General features: G+C 42.4%; 1 protein-coding gene across 1 annotated transcript in view; it reads right to left on the bottom strand.

Moving 5' to 3' along the window:
* The window catches only part of LOC136875863 (growth factor receptor-bound protein 10), a 1,220,440-nt gene that overhangs the window by 875,364 nt on the left and 324,840 nt on the right, over positions 1-20,236 (bottom strand). The window lies entirely within an intron of this gene.

The raw sequence follows: 20,236 nt of genomic DNA, 5'->3' as shown, positions 1-20,236 counted from the left end.
TATTATAACGGAACGACGACACGGGGTACCGTCCACACTGATACGGGGGTACGCAACACGTCTGGATCCGTCTTTAACAAGTCTATGCTCTGAAGATGGTTTTCCGTGGTGTCCCATTTTCGCACCAGGCAAATGCTGGGGCTGTACCTTAATTAAGTACACGACTGATTCTTTCCCAAACCCTTATCCTATCTCATCGACGCCATTAGACCTATCTGTGTCGGTGCGACGTAAAGCAAATTGAAAAAGGAAAAAAAAATCATGTCCATGCGGCAGTATAGATGGCCTAGTGAAATATGTATAACAACGAAAGTAGATACCTAATGTCTTGGTCAATATTTGTACTATTAATTAACTGCTTTACTTTTAGGCTCATTAAATAAATAAAATGGAAGTTGGACATTCGGGAGATCACGGATTTCCCCAATCGGCATTCTTGAAGATAGTTTTGCGTGGTTTTCAATTTTCACACCAGGCAAATGCTGGAGTTGTATCATATTAAAGGCTATGGTCATTTCCTTCCCAATCCTTTCCTGTTCTATCGTCACGAAATACTACTATCGTTTCAGAGCTGTCAGCGCAATAAGTCTTGTGCTATCAATGCTATCTCACTTAACACAGCAGGAGTAGACAAGAAAAGGGTCATACGACTTCGTAAAACGGGAAAGAAATATTACCGAACATTCTAGTTTAAACGACTCCCTGATAAACGCAATCAATAAGTGGGGTGATACAGGGAGGAACTCTTGAACTCTAACCTTTACAAACCCGCCAGCTGCGTTTGTATTGCGCTGCCATTGCAGCAAACAAAGCAGATGTACAAACAAACTAAGTCATGCATGCACCAATCATTATTAGGACACTTCGAACCAATATTGTAACTTCAGAATTTTCAATCACTGCGCCGAATGGCTTAGACCTATATTTGGCAGGTTTATTCCGATTTAGTCCAGTGGCATTTGAAGGTGCTCAAATATGTCAGTCTTGCGTCAGTTTATTTACCAGACGCAAAATAATTCCAACCGTCTAAATTCATCATAATCATCATATCCATCTTCTTCTGTAGATGTTCTCACTCCCAGGCGGGATACCCTTCCTGACGCTATCCCTGTGTGGAGGGATGCATTCACTTCTGCGTGTTCCTGAGGCGGTTGATAGTATGGTGTGTGATTGTGAAGAGGGTTGGATTGGGACAAACATAAACACCCAGTTCTTAAGTCAGAGGAATTAATCAAACGCGATTAATACCATCCGGCCGGCCGGGAATCGAACCCGGGACTCTTTGAACCGAAGGCCTCAATGGTAAGCATTCAGCCAAGAAGCAGGACCATTATTATTATTGAGCGAGGGGCTACCTGGCCGAGGCGGCAAAGGCGTGCCCGGTTCACCCGAAAGGACGCGGATTCGATTCCCCGTCAGGAAGTCGATAAATTTACGATAGGAGATTTCCACTTCCGGAGGTGTATATGGCCCCGAGGATCGCTCATCCTACACCAAAAGTCAGTATCAGGTTAATTCCTGGAGGGCAATGGCGGCCGCGTGTAGAGTTAACCACTCCACCTCACTTAGCGCTGAGTTTGATAGTGGAAGTCTTTAACTTCCACCCCTCCAAGGGCCTTCATGGCCTATACGGAGAGGACTTTGATTTCCTTTAATATTGAGCGGAGTGGCCGCGCGTGTTAACGCGCTACGGCTATAGGAGCAAGCTCTGCATTCGGGAGACGAGCGGGCTCGAACCCCACCATCGGCTGTCCAGAGAATGGTTTTCCGTGATTTCTCATTTTTTACTTCGAGGCAAGTGCCGGGACATCCTATTTATAGTCCACAGCCGAATCCTTCCACCTCCTTCATTCATCATCATTAATTTCATCTCATTAGCTCCTGAACTGAAGTTGGCGTCATTAAGGACATTCGACTGTAAAATTATGCCATGTATATTCATCTCACCTCATCCCCAACCCCATATCAAGAAGCGGGATTAGGAGGTAGACATTATTATTGCCGGCCCCGTGGTGTAGGGGTAGCGTGCCTGCCTCTTACCCGGGGGCCCGGGTTCGATTCCCATCCAGGTCAAGGATTTTTACCTGGATCTGAGGGCTGGTTCGAGGACCACTCAGCCTATATTAGAATTGAGGAGCTATATGACGCTGTTGATAGCGGCCCCGGTCTAGAAAGCCAAGAATGACGGCCGAGAGGTTTCGTCGTGCTAACCACACGACACCTCGTAATCTGCAGGCCTTCGGCCTGAGCAGCAGTCGCTTCGTAGGCCAAAGCCCTTCAAGGGCTGTAGTGCCATGGGGTTTATTATTATTATTATTATTATTATTATTATTATTATTATTATTATTATTATCGTTCAACTGTTACAGAATTATTCTGGCGTTGTTAGGAATTACCATAGTTTGCTAAGAGGACTAACCGACAGCGCAGCCATGTTGAAAGACTGGATCCCGTGAGACTTCAGAAGTTAAGCGACACTGGGCATGGTCATTTTTGAATGGGTGGTTTACGTGCTGTTGTCTTGAAGAGGAGCGAAAAGGAAACCAGAAATAACCGTGAGGATGTTAAGGAACGATCTGTACGATATAATTATACCATCACTCGTACGGTTTCAATTAAAAATAAATTAAAACATTTCCGATATTTAAGAATGATTGTTTTACCTGGGCACCTCATGGGCAGCTATCCTTCAGGAAATTCTTTCTCTCTCCAAACCTCTCCGCAGTGTTCACCTATGGAATGAGGGCATATGACGCTGTTGATAGTGATTCGTCCGTTGGATGGAGACGCTCGGCCCTCAGCAGACCCGTTAATGTTATTCCAGAGGAGTAGGTTTTGGGATGTACGACACAACCCCCATTACTTCCCGCATATTTGGGAACCTCCGTCATAAGGTCTGGGCTATCAAGACATTTCTGGAGGAAATGATAAATTATGTTTGATAAATTCCAATCTTCTTTGAAATCATTTACGAACAGACTAGATTAAGAACTGAGAGGGAATCTGCCACTTGGGCGACAGCTCTAAATTCAGATCAATATTGACCGACTGAAAAAAAGTTTTAAAAACATTGCCTAGACTCCAAACCCACAGATAATCTGTGGGGAAACACAAAGGCAACATTGGTAGGAACAGACAATTACAACCAGAATAGGCCACATGGAAACATGATAAGTGATGAAGAAATACGAACATGTGGAAGGACCTTACATGAATATCTCAGGAGAGAACAGATTGTTATAAATAATCAGAGAATGGACTCCAAATACTATAAAATAAAACCGTAATCTAAGGAAAAAATGAATATGTTTAGAACGAAATAAAAATAAATAAAGTTTGTTTGTATGTAATGGCTAATCTCAGAAACTACTGGACCGATTCTAAAAAGTATTTTACTAATGTAATTATTCATTATCCCTGAAGGACATGGGCTGTATTTTTTCAAAACAATCTGAGGCGGGGGCACCGGGGAATATATAAAAATAATTGGCTAATATAGACGGAATACCGAATTTTGTAATACAAGGACGAGACAAAGCTCAATTTAAGCCCCTTGACGAAAATAACAAAACTCGGTAAGCCCTACCGGCCCGAAAACGATGTTTCAAAACTCTAAAACCAACCGTTATGGAGTTAGTGGCACCTCACTACCACTGCTCTAGGAATCGGATGGTAACATCAGCTCCAGGATTCTACAGCAGCGAAATAATCTACAATGTATCACAAAAACCTAACATGTTACAGACATGAAAATTGGTACTTGAAATATCCTTTAAAAATAAAAGAACACAAATTGTTGTTTCCAGAAAATCCACTTAAGGGGTGGGGTGTGGGTGAAAGAAGTGAAGAAGGAGTTGAATTCTTTATATGAGAATACATATATCTCACAAACTGAAAATGTTACAGACGTTAAAATTAGCACTTGATATCTCCTTTAAAAATAAATGAACACTTTTTTTTTGGAAAATCCACTTAAAGGAGTGAAACGAATAAAAAAAGCGGGTGAACTATTAAACTGAGTAACTTCTTATTCTACCGCTTTGCCCACACCTTTGGGGTCGCGGGTGCGAACTGTGTCGCACAAGTGGATTTGACTCTGTTTTACGGATGGATGCCCTTCCTGACGCCACCCTATGTGCATTGATGTAATTACTATTGCGTGTTCCTGTTGTGGTTGGTAATGTGGTGTGTTGAGTGAATATGAAGAGGAGAGTGTTGGAACAAATAAAAACAGCCTGTCCCCGAGCCAGAAGAATTAATCACACGCGATTAAAATCCCCGACCCAGTCCGGAATCGAACCCGGAACTCTGTGAACCGAAGGCCTCAACGCTGACCACCCAGACAAGGAATAAGACAGTTTTCAAAATTAGTGTATCTACAGTATATCTCATAAACTTAACATGTTGCAGACGTAAAAATTGGTATTTGAAATTCATTCAAAAATAAAGAAACACGTACTTTTTGTTTTCGGAAAATCAACTTAAGCTGGAGATCAAAAATAAGTGAAGAAGGGCATGATATTGTATAGGCTTTTGGGCTTGTGCCGTGTCAAGAAAATAAGGTGAAATTCTTAACGTTTCGCAGAAAACTGTGCTCTGCGTCCTCAGAAGAATTCTCGACTGTCCACGAGAAAGGCTTCTTAAACAATGACACTTCTGAATTTGGAACGTTATAATAGAAGTAGAAGTGGAAATGGTACGTTCATTCACCACCAGATGGCCCCCAGGACGTGGCGCAACGCTAGCGTTCGAAGCGAAAGCTGACCGAACTATCACAATCAGACTAAGCGGTTCACATACGTGTTTGCTAACATATGACAGGTGTAAGACATAGACATAAGCCTGGAATGAAACATCTGGCGACGAGGAACGTACGAATTTGGAAAAACACCGAGACGAAATAACAATTGTGAATGGGCAGGGAAGGGAACTACCTACGTAAATTCTTAATGGCTCGCAACCAGGTATTACTTAATTGATAGCCGGTGTCCCTGTTGAAATTGTTAGGATTTCTACGTATTTCCACAGCTTCCCGTATAATCCTGGACCTGTAGTGTCTAGTGTGGGTAAGAGCTCGAGCATCTTGGAACATGACATCATGACCCGTGCTCAGCTATTGCCGATTTGTCAAGTTGGTGGAGACGAATATTACGTTCATGTTCTTTGATACGGTTACCAATGAACCGGCATGTTTGGCCGATGTATGTTTTGTCGCACGTACAGGGAATTTTGTATACCCCAGGATGTAAAAGTGGGGACAATTTGTCCTTGGTCTTACTCAGACTGTGAGCAATTTTAGTGGCGGTGCCAAACACGGTTTTTATATTGTGTTTGCGGAGGACGTAGGCAATTCGATCTGTGGTGTTGTGAATGTACGGCAAGTAAGCAGTTCCCTTCACTTCTTCCTTCTGTGAAATTTGCTTGGTCGTTTCTCTGGGATGCAGGGCTCTATGAATTTGAAGAAGGGGTTGAATTCTCTTAATGAGGATACTTATATCACAAATTGGTATTTGGAATCTCCTTTAGAAATAAGGAAACCCTTTTCATTCGACTTAAAAGAGGACTTTTTCTCATATGTAGAGTTCCATGTCGCATGTTCCAGATTTAGCTCCGCCGGTAGCCTGGTCATCTTAGCCCCAAAAGGCAATACCACAAACGTGGTTTACAAAGAGATTCTGGAGTAAATGAAATGCAATTTCTCGGTGAGATTTTATTCTTTAGGGATTTTCAGATAACGTCTTAGTGCGGTACCGAGGAACAATTTTTTTTTTTTATCAAATTATGAAATCCTCGCGAGCGAAGCCGTGGGTAATAGCTAGTTTCTAATAATTTGCACACGTCTTAAATATACATCTAATATCCTTGCTCAGTTGCTGGTAAGCTAGGGAAGGCGGTAATCTGTTCTGTTCTTTTCATCCACTTATAATGGCAGATTTTCGCTAGGCAAGAAAGCTTCTGCGCGCCATATACTGGACAGTTCAGATTTCATATTCTTCACATTGAGTGCGGCGCGCATTTAATAACAGCGGCTTATTTCCGAAATGAAACTGGGATTATGTAATTTCCAGTGTAATCCGATCCTGTTGTAGTCCACAGCTTATTTGGTATGCATCACGGGCACATATGCACGTGTCTGTGTTTGAACCCTAGTGTACACAGCGATGCATAGTGTATTTTCTGCATAGCCTACATGGTTCAGGTACACACACACACACACACACACACACACACACACACACACACACACACACACACACACACACACACACACACACACACACACACACGTCCTCCCTCCACAACACCGCACGAACACATCACGGGTAACGCATTACCACCAAAAATGGACCTGTTTCCATCTCAAAGTAATATGTATCGTGTTTGATCAGCTTTAAGAATATAAATGTATGTTACCTTATTTTACGAAGAGTAACAAGTTTAGTTTTTGAACGACGGGCTAACGTACAGCTCTCCGGGGACGCTCAACAGAAAACGAAGACAAGCTATGCTAACCTACGCTATGTTAAGTAATGCCAAGCTATGTTGTGCTTAGCGAATAAAACGCTAAGCTATAATATGCTAGGCAGCCGTTTGAAGATGGCGGATTAATTGAAGAAGAGGCTTTTTAATTACTGGCCTCCGTCGTGGAAAATAAAGAAAGAGAAAGAGCACAAGATTCTGTATCCGTGAAACTGGAAGGAGATATTCATGGTGAATCCCATCATTTGATTCAAGAACTGCATGAAAAGACGAAGACTCTTCATGTAAATCAGGAACAGTTTCATGAACTTCCATGATACTAGGAAAAAAAGAATATGAAGTACCCAAAGCATAGAATGTAGGGTAAAAATTTAGATACATATTACCGGTAAATGATAATTAACAAACACAAAAACCAGTAAGCAATATAATGTAAGAGCTACTGTATTGAGGTAATTCACGAAAGCCACACACATGAAACGACTGTTTGCTAGATGCCGGGCAAAAAAGTAATTGTGCGCATGCGCGAAGCCAGCTACAGCTATGAAAATCGCCTCCTGTTAACATCGCTTAGCATGGCAGTCTGGGTGTGCCATTCCATATAACTTCATCGGAGCGATTATTTTTCGTTTCCTTGTGTAGCGTAGCGTAGCATAGCTTAGCTTCCTGTGTGCTGTAGCCTTAAGAGAGGGGAGGATTTTTAGGAGAGAGGAGTGGCCGTGGCTTTAATTAAGGACACCCTCCTGATTTGCCACGTGTCAAAATGAGATACCCTGGAAAATTGTCTTCAGGACTCGAGCTCACCACCTTCCGAACGCGAGGTTACAGTTTCAAAATTAGCTCACAGACACTCCAATCTTTTTTTTTTTTTTTTTTTTTTTTGCCAGTGGCTTTGCGTCGCATTATTATCGAAACTGTGTTGGATGATGACTGGCGGCGTGCAGTTAGGGGCGCACAGCTGTGAGCTGTGACTTACTCGCTAAAACCGCATTGTGTATGTGTCGCAGGAATGTTGGAGACAGCACAGACACCCAGTACTGGGCCAAGGGAATTAACCGTTTTAAGATTAAAATCCCTCGACCCGGCCGTGAATCGAACCCGGGTCACCGAGGACTGAATCTCAAGACACTGACCACTAATCCACGGAGTCCGACACCGTGACTATAATAAAATAAAAAACCACAACAACAAGATCCGAGTAATGACGAGGATATGGCCTGGCTGTACGGCGCAACGACGGTTGCGGAACAGGAAGACACCACCCACATGCACATTCTCTTCACTAAGTCACTCCCCTCCCTGAGTAGACACGCGCGATGCTTGAACTAGGTCACAACCTCGGAGCAGCTTCTGGGCGGGACGGTGTGTCAGTAGCAATACCTGGCGCACTAATTCTTATAAAGTGGAATAAAACTCATGACTACAGAGCTCACAACTCTAAGTGAAGTGGTTCCGAATTGACGACACTGTATCTATCCATAACTCACTTCCGTAGCGTAACGGCTAGCATTATTAGATGCCGTCCTTGGAGATCTGGGTTCGATTTCCGGCATTACCAGAGATTTAGGAATGGCAGAAGGACTGGTACGTAGTTGAAGTGGCACATGCAGCTCACGTCCATTGAGAGTGTGCGTGAAAAAGCTACACCACCTCGGGACGAGGGCACGAGTTCGTTTTTGTCCGGCTCCATGGCTAACTGGTTAGCGTGCTGGCCTTTGGTTCAAGGGGTTGCGAGTGGCTGGGTCACGTAGCTGACAACCTGCATTTGGGAGATAGTGGGTTCGAACCCCACTGTCAGCAGCTCAGAAGAGGGTTTTCCGTGGTTTCTCATTTTCATACTATGCAGACTAAGGGCACGGTCGCTTCCTTGCACATTCCTATCCCATCATCGCAATAAAACCCGTGCAACGTAAAGCAAATGGTGTTCAAGGGATCCTCAGTTCGATTCAAGGCCTAGTCGGGGATTTTAACTTTCACTGGTTAATTCTTCTAGCTCGGGGGCTGGGGGTTTGTGACGTCTTAGGTAGGGCCCCATCCTAACAGAATTTTCTGAAGATCGACGTCAAAGGTAAAGGAACAGAGAACTGCCTAAGAAAAGATGGATGGAGGTAATCCAGCAAGACCACAGGGAAAAAATGTACCGGAAATAGCTGAAGACAAAGAAATGGATGATACTGTTTAAAAACAGTGACTCACTAATGGAAGGGGATAAGATGCAAGAAGAACAAGAAAAGGAAAAAATAATTAACAGACCACTAGAAATATGCCCTGAAAAGGGGGTTTCTTAAGCAGCAATGTTCAAATTCGAGAGAGCGTATAAAAGAAAATCCTCAATAAAGCAAGATGATTCAACCTGTGCCTCCCTCCACCACAATGGCGATAGAAACCAATTCTCATATTTCGGAAACAAACATAAAATATGAATGTTATTTGCTGAAGTCATTTCAATTGCTGTCCGGCCCCATGACGTGCTGGCCGTTGATCACAGGGGTCCCCTGTTCGATTCCCGGCAGGGTCGGCAATTTTAACCATCATTGGTTAATTTCGCTTCATCATCATTATTCATCGTCATCACAACGCGCAGGACGACTACGGGAGAGTCGAACATGTCCTCGGACACTCCCGGCACTAAAAGACATACGCCATTTCATTTCATTTCAATTGCGCTGCAGAATTTTGTCCGTAAAAGTTCTTGAACAGAAGTCAACGACAAGGAGCTGTTGCATTTATACACATTCAAATGCTATCAAACTCAGTTGGGATCGAACCCTATAACTTGGGAACAGAAGGTCAAAGACTATCGACTGCGCCATTAAAGTCGGCTCTCAGAACAAAACCACTTCACTTAATTTAACAAAGAATCTATGAAACGTAATCACACCGACTCCTGTTATTTTAATATCTATACAGTAGTGAACGGGTCCATAATCACAGTTTTCTAATTTGCAACCTTGGATGCAAACAATCGTTGGGAACGGAACTGACAATAGCAGCTGAATTAATTTCATTCTCGCCAGCTGGAATTTACACACATGATATTTAAAAAATAAACATCAAGAGCGCCAGAGTAAATACAGTAATTCGATGATACGATTTATTGTATCAAGTGGAATTCCATTCATGTTTGTCCGTTCTCAAATGTCATCACAAGGTCAGATAACCCCACGTTGCCTTTGACATGTCACTGCTACTACAGTGTAAATACTTGGAACGAATACAGTGCCATATGTCACGTTACTAGCTTGCAAACTACTTGTAGGCTTACCACACACATCCAGGATTAGCTCGGACAGTCCTGATTTTCCAATGGTGTCCTGGATTCTGTTTGGGGTTGAAAAATGTCCGGAGTTTTGGGAATCTGAACGTGAAGATCGCAGCTGAATGTCTGTGACCGACAAGGATATTTTTGTTTGTGTTTTCCAAGCTGGCCATGACGACTCATTTTCCTTCCTTCCTTCCTTCCTTCCTTCCTTTCTTTCTTTCTTTCTTAATCAGTTTTCCCTCCAAGATTGGTTTTTCCCTCGGACTTAGCGAGGAATCCCACCTCTACTGCCTCAAGAGAAGTGTCCTAGAGCGTGAGACTTTGGGTCGGGGATACAACTGGGGAGGAGGACCAGTACCTATGCTATGTTATGCTATGCTGAACAGGGGCCTTGTGGGGGATGGGAAGAATGGAAGGGATACACAGAGGGAAGGAAGCGGCCGTGGTCTTAAGTTAGGTACCATCCTTGCCTGAAGAAATGGGAAACCACCGAAAACGACTTCGAAGTTTCCTGAGATGGGAATAGACCCCCCCCCCCCGCCTCCTCTACTCAGCTGATCTCCCGAGGCTGAGTGGACCTCGTTCCAGCCCTCGTACCACTTTTCAAAGTTTGTGGCAGAGCCGGGAATCGAACCCAGGCCTCCGGGAGTGGCAGCTAATCACACTAACCACTACACCACAGAGGCGGACCGAAGGCTCATATTGGTTATATCTTTCCTTCCAGATATTCTGAGTCATGGGCGGACTTGGCTGTCTTGCACCCTTGGACTTTGTGTTAGTTAGCTCACCTTTTTAAGAATGGTTCAAAAAGAGTACGCTGTTTAACGTTATGCTGCATTAGGAACGCACATTTTTAAAAGTGCTGGTCTCTGGTCCAAGGTGTCGCTGGTTCGATTCCTGGCCGGGTCGCAGATTTTAAGTTTTATTAGTAAATTCCTATGGCTCGCGGGTTGAGTGTTTGTGCCGTCCTCAGCATTAGAATTCATAGTAGGTAGGGCCCCATCCTCACAGATGTGAAGGTCGTCTACACGGCGCCATCTCGAAGGAGGCCACCAACAAAATAATAATAATAATAATAATAATAATAATGATAATAATAATAATAATAATAATAATAATAATAATAATAATTCCGGTATTTCTTTCTGACCAACTAAAGGCCTGGGTAAATATATTCGGATAAATGTGGGCGTTAGAGGTACACTCTCGTAAATGCAAAAACGACGATTGAAGACGAGAGAACAACTTAATACAAATAGGTGCCTTTTTTCAGTCGGTCTTCTTTGTATGTTTTGCAGGAATGAATTATAAGCTATGCGATACTATCATATGTGCAGTAAGAACCCAGTGATAAGTGATTATACAACAGCTCAGCCTTATGCCGTCTGCCGCACTCACTATCGTATTGGCGCTCTTACGATAGTTCACCATCTCCACTGGGCGATCTATGGTTGCGTTTGAATTAATTTTGTAGGAGAATGTATCACTAGAGCTTGTTTTAAATTTGATTTACGTCATACTGACACAGATAGGTCTTATGGCGGCGATGGGATAGGAAAGGGCTGGGGTTGGGAAGGAAGGGACCGTGGCCTTAATTAAGGTCTCCATCATTTGAATGGTGAGAAAATGGGAAGTCACGGAAAACTATCTTTAAGGCAGCGGTGGGGTTCGAACAGACTATCCCCCGAATCAAGCTGATAGCTACGTGACCCATTTCACTTGCCACTTGTTCGGTCACTAGAGATCTTTTACATTCTAAAATCGAACCGAATGGACTTCTTTCCATCCTTAAAAATCAGAGCACCTCTGCCGGGCTTGAAATCGCAATCTTGGAATGCAGAGGCCGACACTTGACCACTGCTCCACTGAGGGAAGACGAAAGAACAACTTAATACAAATAAGTGGACATAATGTGAGACTGTGCCTGGGCCGTGTGATCGGCTTACCATTCCTGAAAAGATTGGGTGATAAGAATCCTCACTGGCTAGAAACATGTTGACAGTCAACCCTCAGTGCTTTCAAATTTGCAAATCGTAAAATGTCCATGAAGAGCAGCGAGAATTTATAGCATTACACATTTCTTCTTTATTGCTATCTTCCTCATATACCACCTGCCGCAATTAGTCTTCCCGTCGTCCTCCATTCCGCAAAGTAATGTTCTCTTTTCCTCGAACTCATAAATAACGAGCTGTTTTAATTCAACGAGGTGAACGTTCTCTTAAATTCACTTCATTATTCGCTGTGTTCTTAGAGTTTTGCTGAAGATGAATGTGAGAGGGAAAAAAAAGTTCGTCACCTTCCCAGCCTGGAATTTCAAGCATTATTGACTCAATGAATTTTGGTGACCTTTAGGTCACCGAACAGTGAGAGATCCGAATCAGAAAGTGAATACCCACAGTATATAGACTACTAAGCGAGACAGCTATGATGTGCAGGTAGTGCACCTGTAAACCAGGCATGTCAAGGTCACCAGCTGACTGACAGTTCTACGTACACGACAAACAGGTGTTACGAGCGCTAGTCCAGGATGTTAAAAGACAACGCAAGACTGGAGGGGTGTACTTTAAAAAAAAAATTGGCTTTGGGTCAGTGTCAGACCAAACAGTCATCTGGATATTACAACATTCTAATTTGAACTTTACAATTCATTACAATTCCTTACAATTCACTGATACAGATTGAAATATATACTGTATACAGGGGTATTCACCTAAGATGTTACACGGAAATAACGTCTAAACTATTAAATATATCGATATTCTGTTTTCATGTTCGTAAATGATACCCAGGGGCTTGTAAAATAATGTGATATTTATTCTCATGGGGTGATTAATAACCGAGATGTTGATACTAACTCCACATTTTTGATGGAACGGCACAAATAAATACAGCTGGCCTAAAAGTTCAACTACGTACAAGTTCAAATATGCAAGTACAAAATCGGACAGATACATTTTGAGATAGCAATAAGAACAGCTTGCGCGGTTTTGCATGCCGCATCAGACGGCGTGCAGTCGGCCGAGGACGTATTGGCTGAAAGGGCGGCGTTTTGCATCGGGCGAGGAGCTTCTGGCAGCATGGGATCAAGAGTGTAAAAATGTAACCGAAGAAAAGTGGCAGAGTTGGTTCAGTAACTGGTTTCGACGTATGGAGAAGTGTACTGAGTGTGGTGGAAATTATTTTGAAAAAGTCTAAAGCGTTTATTCACATTGCAAAACTTTCCTAGTGCCCTTTGTATAAGGTAAGATTTCATGTAAGATTGTATACACGCTAAAAGCAGGGCAGCCGCGCGCGACTTAAGTTGGGCTGAGGCTGCTGCTGTAGCGCAGAATACAAACACCGTGCACTCGGTCTGGGTTTATAAAAGAGACCCTATATAGATCGCTTCTTTGGCAAAACATCATGTTTTAAAACAAAATAAAATAGCTGACGATAACAGTAGCATCTCATCAAGCAACCGTGTCGATACAAAAATACCCAAATACAAACACGTACACTAACAAATTACTGTGTCAATGCACAGCGTATGTAGGTGTTATGTTGCAACCATTATCTCTGAACCAAAACAAGTAACTGAAGCCTGAAATAGGTAGGCGTGTACAGCACTGAGTCAGCAACGTGGGGAAGTACAAGCGAAACAAGTGAGCCAGAATCAGCTACGAGCCTCGTAGTCAGCAACTCGCATTCCTATACTGCTAATAATAAGAGTTGGCGTGTGACATTTCTTAGAGGGAGGTCCGTTTTGGCCTCAGGGGCTCTGAACTTTGGAGCGTGGGTTGGCGACCACGAGGCCCTAAGCTGAGTCCTGGCATTGCTTCCACTTACTTGTGCCAGGCTCCTCACTTTCATCTATCCTATCCGACCTCCCTTGGTCACCTCTTGTTCTTTTCCGACCCCGATGCTATTAGGTTTGCGAGGGCTAGGGAGTCTTTCATTTTCACGCCCTTCGTGGCCCTTGTCTTTCTTTGACCGACACCTTCATTTTTCGAAGTGTCGGATCCCTTCCATTTTTCCCTCTGATTAGTGTTATATAGAGGATGGTTGCCTAGTTGTACTTCCTCTTAAAACAATAATCACCACCACCACCACCACCGGAGGTCCGTTTACTGCCTGCCGAGGCGGGATAAAGGGAGTGGCTGTGTGGTTGCCATGGAAACGAGGGTGGGGCGACTGCGGTTGCCATGGAGATAAAACTTCAGGGCAGCTCGTCTTGCTGGGAGTTGCCAAACCTGTCACTGTCACTGATAAGAACCTGATTGTTTGTATAAGAGTGATCGCACATGGGACGACACCGCCTGGCCAGGTAGTCTACAACAGATCACAGGGGCCAGAATGAAGGAGGGAACACGTGAGCCGGAAGCGTGGGGTAAAAGCATGTAGAAAGGAATGCTGGAATGTGGCAACATCGTGAAATGGCACGTGCAGTGCTTCTCCCTCCAACCTTACCTGTCAGACGCCAACTTTAGTTACGTCTAGTATAAGTTGAGAGCTCCCTATGACGGGGGGAGTGGTGGTCACTATTTGTAGTTGCATTTGTACAGGATCTGCCGCCAGGATGAGTAGCCCAAGCTTTCTCTGCAAAAGTTAGCAGTTTCGATTCCGCTCAGTCAGGCAGGTACACAAATACGCCAGCCTCGTGTCGATAGATTTACTGGCACGTAAAAGAACTCCAGAGGGACAAAATTCTGGCAAAGGAATTAATATATTATAAGCTATACGAGTCGAAAAGATACAAATTTATAGTTAATGTACATGTCAGTTCGAAGTACACAAAACATAACATGTGAGATCATATTACACATGCCCAGTATTTTGCAATGTCCAATGCACTCGGAGTGGCTTGTAGATCATCCTCTGTTCAAGACGTTGGGCACAGAGGGCAGTAAAGCATGTGGCTCGTCGTTTGTTTCTGTCCCCATTCACACCTTGCATCACTTGTACTGAACTCCCATTTCTTCAAGTTAGTTAGTTAGTAGGACGCAAAACGAGTAACACATACAAAATCCGGCAGACTATTATCGGGGAATCGTGGCTGGTTAGATCCTCATTTCAAGAGCTCGATTCTTTAAAGAATACCGTTGAAGTGCGAAAATCCGGCTTTCTGGAGTCTCGTAACAGCGATATAAGTCAAATCCAATTTTGAACCGGTCATGAAGAGTAAGAGAAGTAGAGGGAGATTAAGACGACGATGGTTAGACTCGGTTTGTAATGATTAAAATATAAGACGTATGGAACTAAACGAGGCCACAGAGCTACTTACTTTTTTAAAAAAGTTTGCTTTACGTCGCACCGACAGAGATAGGTCTTATAGTGGAGATAGGAGTGAGAAGAAAGCGCCCGTGACATTATTTAAGCATCGAAGCACTTGCGTGGTGTGAAAATGGCAAACCACGGAAAACCATCTTCAATGCTACCGACGGTGCTCGAACCCACTATCTCACGAATAAAAGCTTATAGCTTCGTAGCCAAATCAGAGCAGCCACCTGCTCGGTATATTATTATTATTATTATTATTATTATTATTATTATTATTATTATTATTATCACCTCCTCTTGTATCCTCACCGCTTATCACATTACAAACACCGAAGCGTATCTGACAGTGTTAATCCGATTGATTATATTGGATTAAAAGTGTACAACGTGAAACATTTTTAAATACAATTAAAATCGTGCCGTAGTGTAAATAAAACGAATTCCAAACAAATATACTGACCACATTCTGCTTTTTTTTTTAATTTACGATGTGAAATCCAACCACAGTGAATCACGTGACCTTCTCATTGAATTAAATGCGTATTAACTCTCTCTTTCTCTCTCCTGGTCATGGCGCTGTTTGATGGGAGCAGTAATCCTGACATACAGAGTGGATTTCTGAACGAATGCATTTTCTTTTTTCTTCTTAAAGTTACGTGGTAATGACATACTGTGCAAGTCATCCCTTCGCAGACAATCTGCATATTTCGAGGAAGGATGGGGAATGAATATTTTAAATTAATGCAAAAATGAATAACCTGGTCAGGAATGGAATGACTGAAATCCCATTTAGCAGCGAGGGTAGGAACTGTGCCGCCTGCCGAAACATATCGCACTCCTCTGGAGCAATGATTAATGACCGACAGATGAAATGAAATTATACTGGAGAGTGTTGCTAGAATGAAAGATGACAAGGAAAACAGGAGTAACCGGAGAAAAACTTGTCCCGCCTCTGCTTTGTACAGCACAAATCTCATACGGAGTGACCGGAATTCCAACAACGGAACCCAGCGGTAAGAGGCCGGCGCGCTGCCGCCTGAGCCACGGAGGCTTTTACTCGAAACTGTCGTATTCAATTATTACTTCTTGTTTTGAAACAATATTACGCAGGTCTTCAGAAACACACGGCTTTACTAAAAGTGCATTCGATAAGCTTAGTCAGGAATTATATAAAAATCCCGGGTACAGATCTATATGTTACATTATCTTTTTTTTTTTCCTATTTGCTTTACGTCGCACCGACAAAGCTAGTTCTTATGGCGACGAAGAGGTAAGAAAGGGTTAGGAGTGGGAAGGAAGCGGCCGGGCCCTTAATTAATGTACAGCTCCAGCATTTGCCTGGTGTTAAAATGGGAAACCACGGAAAACCATCTTTTTTTTTTTTTTTTTTGCTAGGGGCTTTACGTCGCACCGACACAGATAGGTCTTATAGCGACGATGGGATAGGAAAGGGCTAGGAGTTGGAAGGAAGCGGCCGTGGCCTTAATTAAGGTACAGCCCCAGCATTTGCCTGGTGTGAAAATGGGAAACCACGGAAAACCATTTTCAGGGCTGCCGATAGTGGGATTCGAACCTACTATCTCCCGGATGCAAGCACACAGCCGCGCGCCTCTACGCGCACGGCCAACTCGCCCGGTATTAAATTATCAAAATGATGTCCTATTATAATTATAAAATATCAAAGCCATGTTAACAACAGTGCTGATGATATTATTATTATTATTATTATTATTATTATTATTATTATTATTATTAATCACAAACAGTCGTGTCAGCACACTATTTACAACATTTAACTCCACGTGAGCGTGTCGTCAAAATTAATTTTAAAATGAGTTAAAATGGAGCCCTGTTGATATGCACCTGTCACATACGCAATGCAGAAAGGACATTTTCATTGTATAAAATATTGTTCACTGACAGGTGTAGTAGGAATTTCTCACAAAAAATCTCAGAACATATTTTCTACTGATATTTTCTTCTTCTTCTTCTTCTTCTTCTTCTTTTAAAAAAGGCTAAGCCTTCTCCTTGCAGCCATAGCTTCCTTCCTCGGCAGTCCTTTTCCATCTCTAAGTAAGAAGAACACACCCCGTCCCACTGACCATATTAAATATATATCACGGTCGTTCCCTTGTTCCCTATCTATTGTTTTCCTCACCTTTTCTTAAATGATTGTAAAGAAATTGGAGGAGAACTCTGTACAGACTTAGGGCAAATAAATAGAGGTTTGCTTTGCGTTTCCCTATTACAGGTTTTTAAGTAGTTGTTTTTTCTCTTGTATTTCTTGCAGAATCATCTTATTGCTCTTCCTGTCATTCGAGCTAGTTCTGGTAATTTCCCTCCAAAACCACATTTCCGGTGCGTCCAAGCCAAGAATAAGTAAGATCTCCCAACAAAATATACTTCTTTTAAAAACAATGTTGTTCATTTGCATTTTCATATTATGCTCCACATTCTTTTTAAATTTTTCTTGTATTATTTTACTATTTAATTGTGCATGCAGATCCAGGTTCTACTGACATATATGTAGGATCTGAATTCGAGCCACGTTGTATTAACCTTTCAATGCGCGGCATTGCATACGTGCAAAGGAAAATTTATTTGTTGCCTATATCTGCCTACGAGTTCACAAGCGTGCATTTACTTCTAAGTTGCAAACGATCTCGCTAGGAGTCGCTAGTGTATTAAAAATGGAGTAATCTTTTATTTTATGATTTTTCTTGCTAATCAGCTGGAGTGAAGTGTAAATTTTAAACAGTTAACGTAAAACAAATAAAATATTCTTTCCCTCACAGAATTCATGAGATTGAAGTGTGGCAGTAGCTACAGTCACCATACAGATTTGCATACTGAGATACGCAAAACATTCTAAACTCTTCACAATTTGACTTATGTAAATAAATAAATATTTATTTTGACAAATAATATTTTTGTAATAATGTATTGCTTTTGGAATAAAAAATCAGATTTTAAATTAATAATACATTGCTCATTTAAGGGTTAACATGGATATGTTTTCGGCTGGGGGCTATCTGGAATTAGCGTGGACAGAAAAACGTAGCTATTAACTTGGAATCGTTGTTTGGCAACCACGGGGCTCTTAGCTGAGTCCTGGCATTGCTTCCACATTATTGTGCCGGGCTCCTAACTTTTTCCTCTCCTATGCAACTTCCTTTGGCCAACTCTTGTTCTTTTCCGACCCCGATAGTAAGAGCACTCGAGGCCTAGGAAAACTTTCATTTTCACGCCCTTCCTGGTCCTTGTCTTTCTTTGGCCGATACCTTCATTTTTCGATGTGTCGGATCCTTCCCGTTTCCCCCTCTGATTACTTTTAATAGAGGATGGTTGCTCAGTTGTACTTCCTCTTAAAATAATCAACAGCACCACAGAAAAACGTGGACAGAAAACCATGACAACCAGTGTTCGTCATCTATGTGTACTAAGTCTTCGTCATCAGCTTCCTCACGTTATTAATGTGCACGAAAACACTGCCTTCTATACACAGTAGGTACAAATGGCACCGTGTTTTAATTTAAGCGAGTTTCCACTGTCTTTAACTGGCGTCTCGTCTAGGTCACAGCAAAGCCCCTTACACACGGTGAAGGCACCGAAGGAAGCAGAATTTTTAAATGAGTTTTCACTCTCCTTGACCGGAGATTCATCTAGGTTAGAGCAAAGCAAAGCAAAGGCAGTCAGTCAGTCTTCGTGATCTATGTATATTAGGTCAGGAGCACAATATAATATACCTACACTGTTACAAGAACGCAAGTTCATTTCTTCGCGAAAATTATTTAATTGAATCTCTATACTCCTGTAATCTGCTACAGACACTCGCACTTCGTGGGAAATCATAGAATTGTTAACATGAACTCTCTGTCGTCTTCTAAGCAAAAATTCATATCCATGACTTTCATCTTTGTTTTCCCTTGCCTTTTCATTCAGGCGATGAAACGTAATCCACCGACACTTGGAAAAAAATAAGGCTAGCCTCAGCTGACGAGGATTGAAACTGACGATCCGGAAGAATTCCTTAGCTGCGTACGCAACCTGTTAGAAAGCGACATTCAGGTGGATTCTGTCAAGTAAAGGCCACTGTTCAGGGATAAAGGCGGTACAATCACGCCTTATACAGTATATCTAAAAGACCGGACAAAATAGGTTTTGTTGCCTCTTGTAAGGAACTACGGGTATAGTGCTCAACGGTTCAGTATACTTATTTATATATTGCCGGGCTGAGTGGCTCAGAGTTCAGGCGCTGGCCATCTGACCCCAACTTGGCAGGTTCGATCCTGGCTCAGTCCGGTGGTATTTGAAGGTGCTCAAATATGTCAGTCTCGTGTAGGTAGATTTACCGGCACGTAAAAGAACTCCTTCGGGATTAAATTCTGGTACCTCGGCGTCTCCGAAAACCGTAAAAGAAATTCGTGGGACGTAATATGGTACAACGGTGTTTCCGAAAACCGTTAAAGCAATTAGTGGGACGTAATAACATTATTATTAGCGTACTTATTGTGTGTGTGCGTGCGTGATAATCTAAGAGGCTGAACTCGGTAGCTGAACTCGAATATAACCAGAAAACTGTAAAATGCCTGTCAAAAATGAAGAATTATATATGGATAATCTACTGAAAGGTATAAAGTGGCAGGGAGCGATTCATTTAAGTACAAATGTAGTAAGCAGCTTTGCTTATGCCGACGGTCTAGTCTTAATGGCAGGTTGTGTTGAAAGCCTGCAGTCTAATATCCGAGAACTTGCGATGAGTATGATATGAAAATTAGACTTTCCAAGACTAAAGTGATGACAATTTAAAACCTATGAGAACTGAGTGTCAGGTTGGGAATAAAAAGCTGGAACAGACAGATAATTTCAAATATTTAGGATGTGTATTCTCCCACATGGTACTGTAGTATAGTAAGTGAGATTGAATCGAAGCTAATGCAATGAGTTCGCAGTTGCGATCAACAGCATTCCGTAAGAAGGAAGTCAGCTCCCGGACGAAACTATATTTTACACCGGTCTGTTTTCAGACCAACTTTGTTTTACGGGAGTGAAAGATGGGTGGACTCAGGATATCTTATTAATACGCTAGAAGTAACAGACATGAAAGTAGCGAGAATGGTCACTGGTACAAATAGGTGGGACCAATAGCAGGAGGGTACTCGGAATGATGAGAGATAGGCTAATGCCTGCTGCTCACGGTAAAATTTTCTGTCAAACTTATTGTACAATAATTTAATT

This window comes from Anabrus simplex, chromosome 6 (genome assembly GCF_040414725.1).
Source record: "Anabrus simplex isolate iqAnaSimp1 chromosome 6, ASM4041472v1, whole genome shotgun sequence".
NCBI classification, from domain to species: domain Eukaryota; kingdom Metazoa; phylum Arthropoda; class Insecta; order Orthoptera; family Tettigoniidae; genus Anabrus; species Anabrus simplex.
Note: the sequence above shows the minus strand (reverse complement) of the source record. Positions and strands in the feature narration are given on the sequence as shown.